The sequence below is a fragment of the Canis aureus genome, chromosome 9 (genome assembly GCF_053574225.1).
Source record: "Canis aureus isolate CA01 chromosome 9, VMU_Caureus_v.1.0, whole genome shotgun sequence".
In the NCBI taxonomy this organism is placed as follows: domain Eukaryota; kingdom Metazoa; phylum Chordata; class Mammalia; order Carnivora; family Canidae; genus Canis; species Canis aureus.
The window spans coordinates 60,561,616-60,576,153 of NC_135619.1; the positions used below are offsets into that span (position 1 = coordinate 60,561,616).

Genomic DNA, 14,538 nt, shown 5'->3' on the forward strand with positions numbered 1-14,538 from the left:
AATGAGAGTTTTTAAAATAGTAAACCTTAGGATCTGCTTTTGGAAGTAAAGAATCCATGCATTTTAGTTTACCTTCTGGACAATGGATTTTTTTTCCCTCTGGAAACATATACCACTATATATATAGAAAGCATATATATATATATATATATATATATATATATATATATATATATATAACTCTAAATAAACAGCCTTCAATTGTATTCTTCCAAGTTCTTTTTATTAAGTCAGTTAAACGAAACCTTATCCTCATACATCTGGACATACTCAGGGCTTGTCATGTTGGGATTAAGAATTTGGGATGGCATCAACCTTGTTGTCATTGGTTTTTGACATTTGTATCCATGCCCTCCTTTAAAATGGGACATTTAGACAGTTCTGGGAGGGGTTCTTGAGATCTAAAGCACATTGACGTGACTCAATGTACATGAAAAGGAAATGTTTCATTGTTTGGTGGTGGTTTCCATGCCAAAAGTTTCCAGACGCTGAAGACACTGATACCATGTTTTCAGAGAATGGGGATTGGCCAAGTGGCAAGAAGGAGGAGCGTGGGCAGGATATCTGGATTTTAGATGCTAAAACCAATGAAAAGTTGAAGTTCCAAGTTATATTTGCCAAGCATTTAAAAGCTACATCTTCTCCCATTGATGGCCTAACTGTGATAGCCCAAGAGAAGCATGCCAAAAAGGAGGGGTGAAGGGATTTCCTTTACTCATAGTATATAATATCTCCCAAATGTCTTGCAGAAACCAATAATTAGGAGTTGCCAAAATACTTTAACATCAAATTATGGTGCGACCTCACTGACTTCATGTTCATCTGCAGAATAGGAAGGATGGGAGTAAATATGGACATGGAGAAAGTAAGAAAAAAAATAGCATGAGAAGCCTAGATCTTTAACATGAAGCAGTGACACTATACGGGAAATTGGTAAAATTCCCATCTTGAATAAAGATAAATTATGGATGAAACCACTCCCAAAAGGAAAGAAACGGAATACAAAATATAACCAATGTAACTTTTTGAGGAGAAAAGGCAGATTCTTCACTAGTCTTATCTCTTAAGAATGAGATATTGCACCATCTGCTCCCCAAACAGTTATTCCATTTCACTCTGGATTTCTCCTTGGTCTCCTCCCTATATTTCTCCTGCATTTTCAGATTGGCTCTCTTCCTGTGAGTCACATCCTTTCTTTAAATGTTTCCATATTTACCTTCTCTCTCTGCAGCTTATGTGTGACTCTTTGTTAAGTATTTCAAAATATTACATGTTACTGCATCGTAATACATTGCCTGTATCTAGCACCTTTTATTCTTAGAACTCAGTGGTGTTCAAACAAATAGTGTCTTCCTAATTACTATGTTTTGAAAAGTGATTATTCATTTTAGAGGTATAAAGCCATGTCATGATTTGTAAAAAAGAGAGAATGACTAGCTCACACAGATTCTACAGTGCTTCACCTAACTTGTGTTGGAACAGCCACTGAAAGATCTGCTCCAGGTTATAATCACTCTTCTTACTGTGTCATTGCCTTCTTCAACACTGTTCTACATGATACATGAACACGTACACCTTTAACTTGGGGTCATCCATTGTAATTACCTCTCTCATACTGACTGAGCCAGAAACTTGACATTTTCCTCTTTCTCCCTTCTAGTCAGTGACCAAACCCTTGCAATTTTACCTCATCATCAGCTTTGTAGTTTTGAAAACTGGCCTGGGGGTCAACTCCTGCCAGCTGTCTTGTTTTCTAAATGGAGTTTTATTGGAACACATCCACACTCATTTGTTTGTAGATTGTCTATGGCAGAGATAAGTAGCAAAAGCATTAATTGGTTCTTATCACTCCCCTATTTTAAAAACCTTCAGAGATTCCTTTCTTTGAGGATAAAGCTCAACTTCCTAACTACAACTTTCAAGTGCTATTACTATCTATGTCTCTTCTCTTTAGCCCTTCCTCAACAATAAATATTCCATCCAAAAGGAGCTTTAAGTTTCTGTAATATTCCATACCCAACCAGAAAGGACTCCTGATTCCAAAAGACTGAGTTAGTTGCCTCTTCTGTTTCGTAATAAAATGTTATATTTCTCCTAATCTAGCACTTGCTACAATCTTACTGTAGTTTCATTTACTTATCTGAATACTCTGCAATAATCTACTTCTTGCTGACACATTTACTAGCATAAGTTACAGTGTCTGGCATATATAGTATATCATGGAGTGTCAGAAATATTTAATTATGCAAAAAATAAAACATGGATGCCATGCACATACTAAGGGAAAAAGAAACTTACCATGTGAAATTTGTAAAAGTACAAAGAGAACAACCAAATTTAGAGAGAGGTAGACAAGGCCCAAGAGTGGTAGAAAGAATATGGGTTTGTTGGGAAATTAGCTGAATTTGAGTTGGAAATATGGTATAACTATGAGAAAGCACGAGGCAATAACCAGACATATTTACTGGATTTTGATATGCAAGCACCAGGAAACAGTTTCATAGCTGTAGTTCACACTGCTTAGTCCATTGTTACAAGCATGTCGACATTATCACATCCATATGACCGTGTTATTAATGATTCTAACTTACTCTCTGCAATTATTTAGATATGCATTTTGATTAATTATTATTATTCTTAGTAATTGCTCAATTTGAATCACACTTATTTTGAAATATGAATAAAATACTAGTATGAGAAAAGTAAACTTTTAGAAGATAAAAAGACAATAGGATCAACTTTGAATCTGAGGAAAAGTATTGCTATAGGTATAGGAAATACATGCTTCCTTATCCATAAACATTGTATTAATTGTCACCCATCATCATATGTTCTATGACTTGAGTTGTTTATGTATAGATGGTTAGGGATTGTCTCTTATCCAGCCACATGTTCTTTTTCTGTGTATAAATGTCATCCTGCTGCGAGACTCATAAAGTTTTCCATTCTGTCTATACAGAAGGAAGATAGCTTGTTTTCATATAAACTCCAACATTTGCTTCATTAGATCACTGTCTAACCATCAAAGCCAGGGCTTTTCCTGAGGTGTAAATGAATGGAAGGGGTCAAAAGGAAGAAAAGTGGCCAAAAAAGTAATGTTTTTATTGTTCACTGTACCTAGAACCTCCCAAAAAGCTTTGAAACTGGGAATTAATATTATCTTCTTCAACTAAATTGTAAAATTAGTAATATTAAAATATACTTTGTTTCTGCACAAATTTCACCCAACAGCTATTTAAATGGTTTTGTTTGCATTAATTCTGTTGTGATCTTCCCTGTTACAGCTAAAAAGAACTACATTCCAACAGATAGATATACTTTAATACATTTCCATGAAGGAAACTATTAATAAATAAATAATAAAATATTTATAAATGAGAGGATTTTACAGACCTTGGAAGCTAAATGTAACCAAAATATCTAGAGGAACCTTGAGCAGATTAGTCCTTGTGGATACCAAACATACTCTGATCTATATCCCAAAGGTGGCCTGACTTCTTAGCTGTCTCAAGTGGCCCGTTCATACATAAAAAGACTTTGCCAACAGGACGTACAAATCTGTAAGCAATAACACTAGTCTTCTCATCTGCCTAAATTATCCATAGGAAGTATTGTTAGTATTCTTTTTCTAACTATAAATTTATAGCATTAGTTTCCAAAGGCAAAAAAAAAAAAAAATAGGAATATTATGGGATTCACATAAATGATTTGACTTATCCTGAGAAAGGAAATCCCCCCTACTGTTCTTAATGGTTATGTGACTGGGACAAGCCATGTTTGTACTGTTTGAATACATATCCCCTTACTCCTCCCTGGTGGGATTCAGAGTCACCCACTAAGCAGGGTTAACTAATGACTGAAATGAAATCCAGTCAGTTAAGAAAATCTCAAAGGCTTCCTGGAGTTAGGTTGGAAAGATGTCACTAATAGAAGGGCTGTACTTTATGTTTTTGCAATGTTTACAGAACCTCTAACACAATGGAACGTGATTAATGAGGCTCTCCAAACTCTAGCGCAAGCATGGAACTTTGTACTTGTCATATCTAAAGATCAGCCTTTATCACCCTCATCACAGAAGCAATGTAAACCAGAACCTGATCATTTCCTAGAGGAGTTACCCGGGTTTTTATCCTCAAGTAAGCTAAGGGGTTAAAGAGGAGACATTCACATTTTTTAAATAAGAATGACACTTTTGCTTAGGGAAATGTTTTTCTCATAGATAAAGAGATATTTCTACATTTACTATTTTATTCTATGCTTACAAAACGATGCAAAGCAAGTTTGCCAGAAATTATTATCACCTCTGAGAAGAGACATCTGGGGCCTAAGAAAATTGAGTGGCTTTCCTATATCTTCAGCTAGTTGGGAACATATTTGATAGCAGAACTCTGTCTGTTTCTATTCCAAATAGACTTCAACGTGCTCTTATACTTAAACACATCCTATAAGGCATTGATGAAGAAATTGGCCAATTAGCAAATTTTCTTAATATCTTCAGACTTAGTCTCTACTCTTTTCCTAAAGCCTGAGAGCAATGTTAAAAATGAAAAAAAATGTGATTTTTCTATGATAAAAAGATTTTTCATCGTGTCAGTTCAAGACATAGATCTCAAAACCTTCAAAATTGTGTTTTTCTGACCATTCGAAGCTCACACCTCATTAAATGTGCTCCCCCTCATCTCTCTTCCATCTGGGATGCTGCTGTGAATGCATGATGGACAGCTCACAAGTCCAGTAGACCCAGCCCCACTTCCAACCTCCTTTATTCTATCACCAATTTCTGGAGGCCTGAAAAACAAGAACTTCCTGGATGTAGAAAGGTTATTAAAGAGCACATAAACTCGATTTCACCATGTTTAGTGGGCAAGCTCCTGTAGAAGAAAAATGAATGCTGAATACGAACCAGGGTCCATTTTCAACTGAGAACAACTCTGTCAGTTGTCCTGAAGCTCTTCATGTAAGGATTATAAATCTGTACTGTGGATCCTTTTATACTGTTGAAGGTAGATGTAGATTATTCTTCCTAGACATTTTCATCAGCAGTACCCAGAAAAGCATGATACAGTTCATCCCTCGGTAATAGACATGACATGGCCTTATTCTATTTTCTCCTTTTTTCTGGTCGGCTTTAGCTAATTTTTTTTTCAGATAATCCTCCTAGTAAAATGACATGTTTGTCTATTCTAGGCATTACAGTGGAAACCATGGAGAAACACCTTTGGTGGTTTTGCTTTATTTATTTTCTGGTTGCTCATAGCTCTGGAGCTGTCATCGTTTGAGAAAAGAAAGACTCTTGATCTGAGCTCCTTGATGGACAAGATGTTGTCTTTATTTTTTTTCCTTTGGCAACTGATACTGTGTCTGACTTTCTTCTTAACCCATCTGTCTTAACGCTTTCTTGTTTTGCCAGAAAAAAAGAAAAATGTGACATCATCACAAAATGATAATTATATTGCCCTAACTGGACAGAAAGAAAGAAGATTCCTGATTGATGAGTATCTAAAGGAATGAAACTGTTCAAAGGATATATTAAAATAATTGATCATTTTATTATCACAAATAGATTTTTATTAGTAAAACATTATGTTTCCTTGAGCCATAGTAAACAAATGTACCATGTGTTGTAAAAATAGAAGAATCTTTTTTGGCAGAGGAGTCTGGTGAGCAGAGAACTTAATACAAAAGCAGACAATTTGTTTTCCCTCATTGATTCATGGACATTTTTTAGATATTACTTTCTTTTTTCTTAGAAAATGGAGTGGAAAGGATAGGTCCCTGTATTCTGTTTATTTTACTTTTGAATTTTTACAGATCGCTTGGGTGGATTTAATCAGATTGCAAATGATCTGCTCTTTTGAAGGAGTAGATAATATGAAGAATGTTTAGACTCATATATTAGTTATTATTTCTACTACTCTCTATATTCTTTATTTATTAGTCTTAAGATACTTCAAGTCTATTTATTGATAATGAAGAGGATCTAGCAAGAATATTACCAATATTAAATATTCATAGATGCTAATAATCCTCTTAGCTTCTAAAAATAATTTTATTTAGATACATTTTGCATATCATATAATTCACTCCTTTTGAGTGTAAAATTTAATTCTTATTTTTGGTAAATTTGCGAAGTTATGCATACATCACCATGAATCAGTTTTAAAACATTTTAATCACTGCATTATGATCTCTTATGCACATCTCTGATCTTTCTTCTCCTGGCAGCTACTGATTTGCTGTCTTCAAAAACTTTGCTTTTCCTTAAGATTCTATAAATTAAGTCATGCAATATGTGATCTCTCGAGCTTGGCTTTTTTTTTTATGGAGCAAAATCATTTTGAGGTTCACCCATGCTTTACCATGAATCCCTGTTTTGTTCAAATAGTAGTCCATTGCATGAATACACCACAGTTTATCTACACATTCAGCAGCTGATAGACACTTAGGCTGTTTCCAAATGAAAAATACTGCTAAGAGCATTCATGTAGAAGTGTTTGTGTGGACGTATGTTCCCATTTTCTTGGGTAGATATACCTGAGAGTGTAATTTCTGGGTTATAGGGTAAATTTATGTTTAACTTTTTAAGAAATCTTCATACCAAAGTGGCTGAACTATTTTTTGATGCCAGCATTAATGTATGTGGATTCCAATTTCTCTGCTTTTTTACCAAGACTGGTATTTTCTTCGGTCTTTTTTATTATACCCATTCTAGCAGGAGTGAACTGGTTTCACTGTGGTTTTGTTTCCCTAATGATGTTGAGGCTTCCTTAGCTTTCACAGGCTTACTTCTGTAATTTTTAAGTCTGGCTGCTTAGGATAGAGATGGGAAAAACACGATCTTTTGAGGAAACTGTCTTAATTTATAGAGATTTAGAAGTAAATATAATTAACTTTGGTTTTATCCATAATGATAAGAAAAAAATATTTCCTGCTAATGAGGGAATAAAATGGACAGCCAGTTAGTGGCTAACTTCTGGACAGGTTTCTGGAAATTTGGCATATACTACTAGCTGGTTCACTGCTTTTGTGACCTGGACATGTGGGTGGAGGATAGGAAGCTCTCAGATACAGTTATCCATTTGGGAATGGTCTAAGGGACAAACCACTCTACAAATAGAGGTATTCTGAAGGTTAAGTTCTTGTCTTTCTACTAACTCTGATCTGTAACCCATATTCTTGTATCTGTTACACTTAATAATCTAACATGATTCCATTTATAAAGCATTAAAGTAAAAGGAAGAGGAAACTATACTATGTAAACTCCAAACTGCAGCAGAATCCCTAGAAATAAAAATAAATACATAACCCAAGAACAGAATGATTCCGATATTTTCATGGTTTTATATTATGTTTGAGATTCATTAGCTACCTCTTCAAAACATCAAGGAAAGTGGGAAAGCCTTTGAAAATCAAGCTTTTGATGCCTTCTTCAGAGAAAGGAATGTCATGGCCTTTGTCAACCTAGAAACCAGACTGTGATCAACAACGGCCTTTCAGTGTTTAGGAAGAATAATTTAATGTACGCCCTTTCACTATTGATAAAGAGTAGAAATCAAATGCAAATAAGCTCACTTAACTCATAGCATATGGCTTTGTAATGTGTCAACAAAGTATGGTACTAATAGAAACTTTTGAAGGTAAGACAAAGACAGAGGAAGAGACATTACCTATGAGAAGCTACCTCTCTAGAATTTTTACTATTAAGTTTTAAAGACAACTTAATTTTTAAAAAATGTTTCAAGTGGAGAGAGGGAAAACATGAAATCCAGGTTGTTCTAACCGAGTAAGCAAATGAGATGACTAGATCCAGAAAATTCAAGCATGAAAATAATCTAACAATAAAATAAAATAAAAATTAAATTAAATTAAAAAAACACAATAAAAGAATCACTTGGAAAACTTTAGTTGCTTCTAGTAGCTAAGTGGAGGAACTACAGAACAAAATTGGCCAATAGGAATTTATACGAGATTTTCAATGATACAGTGAGAAGAGATCTAAGAATTCCCTGTGTTGGGGACATTTATTGTTTAGCTAGTTCAAAACTTGGTTGAAGGGTTGACACCTGAAACTTTGCAAGAACGAAGCAACTCTGTATCTTTGAGGCTCTGAAACTCTGTGTACAGCAAGTTACCAGAAAAGCCAGGAATGGCAACACAAATAAAACCCATGTCTTAAGATTATACAGAGTAAAATAGATCTCACATGAAATTATGTTCTGTAAACCACAGTAAGTAGATAAATAATAACAGTTTGTAAATAACCCATTTCACTTACTGTTTATATATTTACCCTGGCAGTAGTTTTGCTTCTCTTTTTTGGATAAAAGAGAAACTGAGGCCTTGGGCTGTTAAGAGATTTCTCTGATAAAGTGTAGAGTCTTGAAGTACCACCATCCAAGGCCAATTTCAGGCCCTTTGCAACTACACATAGCTAAACTGATGTAGTATTTGTTCTTATGAAAGAGAGTTTTCAGGCTTGAAAACTCTCTCTGACCTTTTAAAGAATGCAATTTTATTTCTCTAATATATCAATAGATAGTAGGAATTGCATATGTACACACACACACACATATATATATACATAAATGTTTGTGCATATGTATGTATGTAATATAGTGGGAAATTATATATATTTATTTATTTATTATTATTTTTTTTTTAATTTTTTTTAAAATATTTTATTTATTTATTCATGATAGTCACAGAGAGAGAGAGAGGGGCAGAGACACAGGCAGAGGGAGAAGCAGGCTCCATGCACCGGGAGCCCGACGTGGGATTCGATCCCGGGTCTCCAGGATCGCGCCCTGGGCCAAAGGCAGGCGCCAAACCGCTGCGCCACCCAGGGATCCCTAATTCGGAATATTTTATACTCAATTAAGTATGTTTTTTCAAATTAAATGGCACTTCCTTCTTCATCAGAACTATAGTCAGGCTCAGAAACATGTACTACAATTGTAGCACCCAGATTCCAAAGATCTACTCTCTGGGTAGATCTTTCATCTCTTCTTAAAGTGGCTTACATCTTTACATCAACCATATACCCTTTTTGAAAAGGGCATTTCCCTCACTTACTCTTCCCCAGTGCTGTTGGAGAATGTTCACTTCGAGTTTTTGCCAGCTTCCCTTTGGAACAGAGAGCAAGTGCTTGACAAATGGCAGGTTTATGTATGAGGAAATCTCCATGGTTTAACGTGCTTTTGTTTCCTGTCAGTGTGTACCTTCTGTTTTTGTTCACGCATAATCGTCTTGTAACCAGTATGGAGAGGCAAAGAAACCAAGGCTTAAGGGAAATGGATATGCAAGCAATTACTTCTAACTTATTTTCCAATTCTTGGCCCAAAGAGATTTCCCTGAGACAGAGGTCTCAGGTTGGTTCCTGGGGTTGCTGTATGCAGAAGGCTGGAAGTAAAAATAATGTCACAATTCCCCTATAAAAATCAGTACATTATCAAGAAAGCCTCCTCATCACTTGGGAGAGACTTTCCCTCTGTAGAGAATCTGTTTTAGGATACTAACGTGCTTTGCATGTATCCAAGGTGTTTAATTTACCTAATGAGTGTAAATTATTTAACAGTGTTTCTCTACTACACTGAGAGTTTTGATAGAATAGGGACTAAGTTTATTTATCAAGGTTCTGCTACATATTTTGTGTTTTCTACAAATGTTTGTTGGATAAACTGTATCTTATGTTTCAAAACCAGAAGAGGATGTATTTCAATGTCACAGAGTCACATAAATCACACCACACTCACAGAAAAAAAAAAGCATAAGGAATATTTTACACTCATGAGAGAAATGAATAGCCATCTATGCACAGTGTGTTAACCGCGGATTTTCTTACAGTGGCTCTCATCTTAGAAGAAAGGTTGGGTTTCTAGTTGCTACAGAAGCTTATTAATGAAGTTAACATGCATGCTTCAAATATTTACCTAAAAGAAAGACAAGACTAACTAAATTATTTGAGACCCTTAGACTAATCCAGAGACAAACTAGTAGATCACTATTTTACCTTGGAAGGTGAATGAAATGAACTCCGAACTATTAGAAAACGATGAAAAGGAGGAAAGGATCAGAAGTCATGGATGTCATCTTTTTGTAGGAAAGTTGGAATTCTAAACCAATCAGATGTGACAAGGAGAACTAGAAAGGTAGGAGACATTTCAGAAAAGAGTCAACAGGATTTGGAGACTGGTTTTGGGGACTGTAAGCATGGAGTAGTCAAGATGGGTTCATAATACACAGCCAAGAGGAGATAGTTGAACAATTTTCTAAGGTTTTAGAATACAGCAGGAATTTCCTGGGAGATTATTCCTGGGTGAGTTCAATATTTGGGCTGTTAATGAGTTGCACTAAGGGCTTATTCTGTGCATTTAAAAATCTAAATTCATGAGGGTCAGCAGGACTCAGTGACTCATTTCCAAAGAACAGAGTATGGAAAAGGACAGATAACTTTATAGTGGAGAAATCTTGCACACAATTCCTTAGAGAGTGATGATGTTTTCATCAGTGACATCATGCCAATATCATGCACCACCTGCCACGATGAGATGTGAACAGCACTCCACTTCCCTGGTATTTTTTCCCCAAGCCCGGAACTAGAGTCAAATCAGACAAACCCAAACGGAAAGACAAAATACATGACCATTATTCTTCAAAACTCCCAGGGTCATTAAAAACAAGGAAAGATTGAGGAATCATCACAGAGCACAGGAGATATGATGACTAAAGGCAATGTGGTATCCTAGATGGGATCCTGAATCAGAAGAGGGATACTAGTGGAAAAACTGATGATATACCAATAAAGCCTGGAGTTTGGCTAATAGCCACGTAGCAATGTTGGTTTCTTTGTTTTGATAAATGTTCCAAGGCAATGTAAGATGATAGCATTAGGGGAAACTGTTCAGGTTGATGTAACTTTCCAATGTTTTGAAGGCTGGGACCGTGTGATGCAATGATAATATTGTTAGCAATAACTGAATAACAACTGAAATTTCTAAAGCACTTTCCCATGCACTGACTCATGATGTGACAATATTATGAGGCTGGTAGAACAGGTATTTTTATGCCCATTTTATTAACGAGTAAACAGTGGCTCAGAGCCAAACTTACCCAAGATCAAAATTTTCAGGGCCTTGGGCTTAAGCCACGATCTTACAAACCCAAATCCTGTGTTATCTTTACTTCCAAACAGTATTAGAAACACAGGCCAACGTACATGCCATGTATAGATGGGGGGAGTTTAAAAAACATGGAGAGGAGGCCCTAAAAGATTTGAGATGGCAGCCAAGTTTCAGCTGACATGAAAACTCTATAGAAGAATGAAGTCCAAAGAATAACAAAGGAACTAACTTCCTGTTTTTTTTTTAACTTTCTGGTATTTATTTATATATGTATATATGTATTTATTTATTTATTTATTTATTTATTTATTTATTTTTATATTTATTTTTTTTATATTTATTTATTTATGTGAGAGAGAGCATGCACAAGTGGGGCAGGGGCTGAGGGAGAGAGAGTACCTCAAGCAGACTCTGCACTGAGCATGTAACCCCACAGGGGACCGTTTCTCAGGACCCTGAGATGATGGCCTGAGTGGAAATTAAGAGTCAGACACACAACTTGACTGAGCCATCCAGATGCCTCATGACATTCCGTTTTTTGAAGGTCACAGATTTGCTTTTCATTTCTCTACTCTTCTACCCTTTTGTCTTAGCAATGGTGTCTTAATAAAAATAAAATCACAGTTTTGTGAATCTGCCAAATTCTTACACTCTGGAGCCCCTGTACCACATTTACTCCTCTTTTGCTTCCTGGGGCTATGCCATCACACATTTCTAAAGCTGACTTACCCATCATGTGGTTACAAAAATTGTTATAGTTATTCTGTTCATACGATTGATGTGCTATTGTTCTCTACTTAATTTTCCTTGTCCTGATTACAGTCATCCCATCAAGAGCCTTGGGTAGGGAGCACAGCCACACGACAGTGTGTCCTTCTAATTTATAGACAGCAATAATCTAAAACACAAATTGTGTACATCCGCAGCCACCTCATCTCACTTTCTCAATCTCACTCACTTTCTGGTAGCATAAATCAGAAAGCAAAACCCGTGCAGAGTTCCATTTTCTATTAAACCAAAACGTATTCTTTCAGATGAAATCATGATAATGGCATCTCAGATCAAGATTTCAAAGAAAGAACCTCCTGTGGGTACTCAGGGACACTTACACACATGAAGATGACTATTTAAAAGCAGGTAGATGAGTATTTGTCCTAAAATGTGGTCTTCAGTGTTTATTCTGCAGCTTGACAAGCTCTCCCTATGCTTTGCTGCCACCTTGGCAAACTAAAAGGATTTACAACGAAATTCTGCACCAGGCCGGCTGGAAACTGTTCCTACTGCCTCTGTGGGCCGGCCTGGCTCGTGGAGGCGTTGGAAATGGCTATTACAGATTCCCATTGGCTTGTGCATGCTGCAGAGAGAACTTAGAACATCTATCCCGTGGAGAAACACATTTTTTTTCTTTTAAAAATAACTCAGTTTTCGCAAGATCCACGTGTTACCCTCTAAACGATTTTTAAAGACTTTCTTTTTTCTTTCTTTCTTTCTTTCTTTCTTTCTTTCTTTCTTTCTTTCTTTCTTTCGTCCAGAGGGAGATGGAGAAAAAGAGAATCTGTTGAAGATCGTCTGAGTTTGCACTGTGGGCGAAGTTCTGGCTCATTTGGGTGTGACGGTGACAGCAGAGGCGTCTGGCTGTCAGTTTCTCTGGTCTAAGCTTCCATTCCACGTCTACGGAGATGACTCGCCTCCAACTCCAGTTAACTTCTTGGGAGTCCTGAGCACTTCGACAAAGCTGTTTACAAAATGCAAAGCATCTGGGGAGCCAAGGCTGAGTGAGCCTTGAGCATTCACTTTCTTGCTCATTAAAATTTTTTTTTTTTTAAAAATCACTCATTCATCATTCATTCATTCATTCATTCATTCTGTTTTCAAAGATGCTGGGGAATACTGTCGATCAAAATCTAGGCACTTAAAGCTGACCTGCTCTTTTCAGTCTTGGGATTCAGATCTATTTTCTGCATCATCATTCTTGTCTGTGTTTCCCCCTGTTTATTCCATTCTAAGTCGCTTTCTCTCTCTCTCTCTCTCTCCCATCTCCCCATTCACAGCTCAAACTCGCTCATAACCCGCCCCCTCCCTATCTTCCGGGCGCGTCTCGGTCTTATCTGAGTCTGTGGTCAATTGCCACTGCCCACACCGGGTGAGTGGGTGGGAGACAGCTTTCCCTGCGGTTTCGTCTAAATTTTGCACGGGTGGACTGGTCCCCTCCACCATCCGTCTGGCACACGCAAAAGAACGGTTATAAGCTAGATTTAGAAATGAGCCGAGAGTTCCACATCTTCAAAGCACCGCTAGGAAAGGAAATAATACCGGGGTGGGGAGGGGGGGGTAGGGGAAAGGGAGGGACGGGAGAGAGGAAGAAATAAAGGAATAAGACCCAACTTTGCTGGCAACTTCAATAAATCTGGTAACTGGAGGCAAAAAATAGATTTCGAGGGCTGGGTCTGGTCCGGATGAAACGCTAGCGAGGGCTCCTTCCCATGCCGGAGTCTGGCGCTGGAAGCCTGCCCCTGGCGTCTCGCCACGCGAATGCCCCCAGACAGCAACACGCCCGCTGGAAACGCACGTGAACAAAGCGCTCGCCCTGGGAGCCGCCGCTCGCGGTTTCCGAGCCGCTTCCCGCTTCGCCGGGGAGTGCAGGGCGCGCACAGGGTTAAATTAGTTCCCTCCCCGGTAGGAGGGAGACAAGGGGGAGGGGGCAGGCAGCTCCCTGTCTGGGGCTGGGTACCTTGTAGTTAGTTGTACGTTCGAAACCTGTCGCTGTCACTTGGCGAGCTGGGCATCTCCCGTTGTGGCCGCGGGAGAAGGAGCGCTCAGAGCCCATCGGGGCCCCCGTCTCCGCGCCAAGGCGCTGCGCCGCCTCCGCCCGGGGTGTCTGAGCAGCTGCGCCCGCCGCCTTGTCCACCCAGACCCGGGATCAGGTTGGCGGTTCTCAACGATGGGCAGGAGGGACCTTGGCGGTGACCCCTAAAACAATACCATGCCCCGGGAGCCCCGCTGCTGCCGCGCCAGCTTCTTCCCTTTCCACCTCCCCGACCCGGTCGGATTCGGATGAACGCACTGCGAGGAGACACGGCGGCCTCCAGGTAAAGGGACGGGGGTGCCAGGGGGCGTTTCCAGTAACCGCCGGGGCTGCTGCTACGCGGTTGGGGTCAGATAGACAATTTTTTTTTTTTTTTTTGAATCAGCTTAAGGTGGTCATCGGGACGAGATGGTTTTGGCTTTTTCTTTTCTCCAGAAAGAGCATAGGCTGCTTAACTCTCCGCTGGACTTCAGGGAGGGCTGTCTGCAAGTAGAATTCACCTCTTCCTTCTAAAGAGTTTTGTAACTGAGCTCTGGGTCAAAACGCGCTGTTGCCAGTCTGCTTGGGGGGGGGGGGGCGGGAGGGGATGGATCCCAAACTGGGGTTTCTAGA

General features: G+C 38.4%; 1 protein-coding gene and 1 long non-coding RNA gene across 3 annotated transcripts in view; both read left to right on the forward strand.

The window, feature by feature from the left end:
* Window positions 1-12,942, forward strand: part of LOC144321002 (uncharacterized) — a 79,518-nt gene extending 66,576 nt beyond the window's left edge. The window contains exon 4 of the long non-coding RNA XR_013386674.1: window positions 12,653-12,942. This is a non-coding gene — a long non-coding RNA (uncharacterized LOC144321002). The remainder of the gene's footprint in view (window positions 1-12,652) is intronic.
* Window positions 12,943-13,489: 547 nt separating this feature from the next.
* The window catches only part of FLRT2 (fibronectin leucine rich transmembrane protein 2), a 99,528-nt gene continuing 98,479 nt past the window's right edge, over window positions 13,490-14,538 (forward strand). The window contains exon 1 of one of the 2 annotated variants that reach the window (XR_013386671.1): window positions 13,490-14,209. The gene's annotated coding sequence lies outside the window, so the exon portion shown is untranslated. The remainder of the gene's footprint in view (window positions 14,210-14,538) is intronic. The other variant, XM_077910253.1, reaches the window with a different exon arrangement.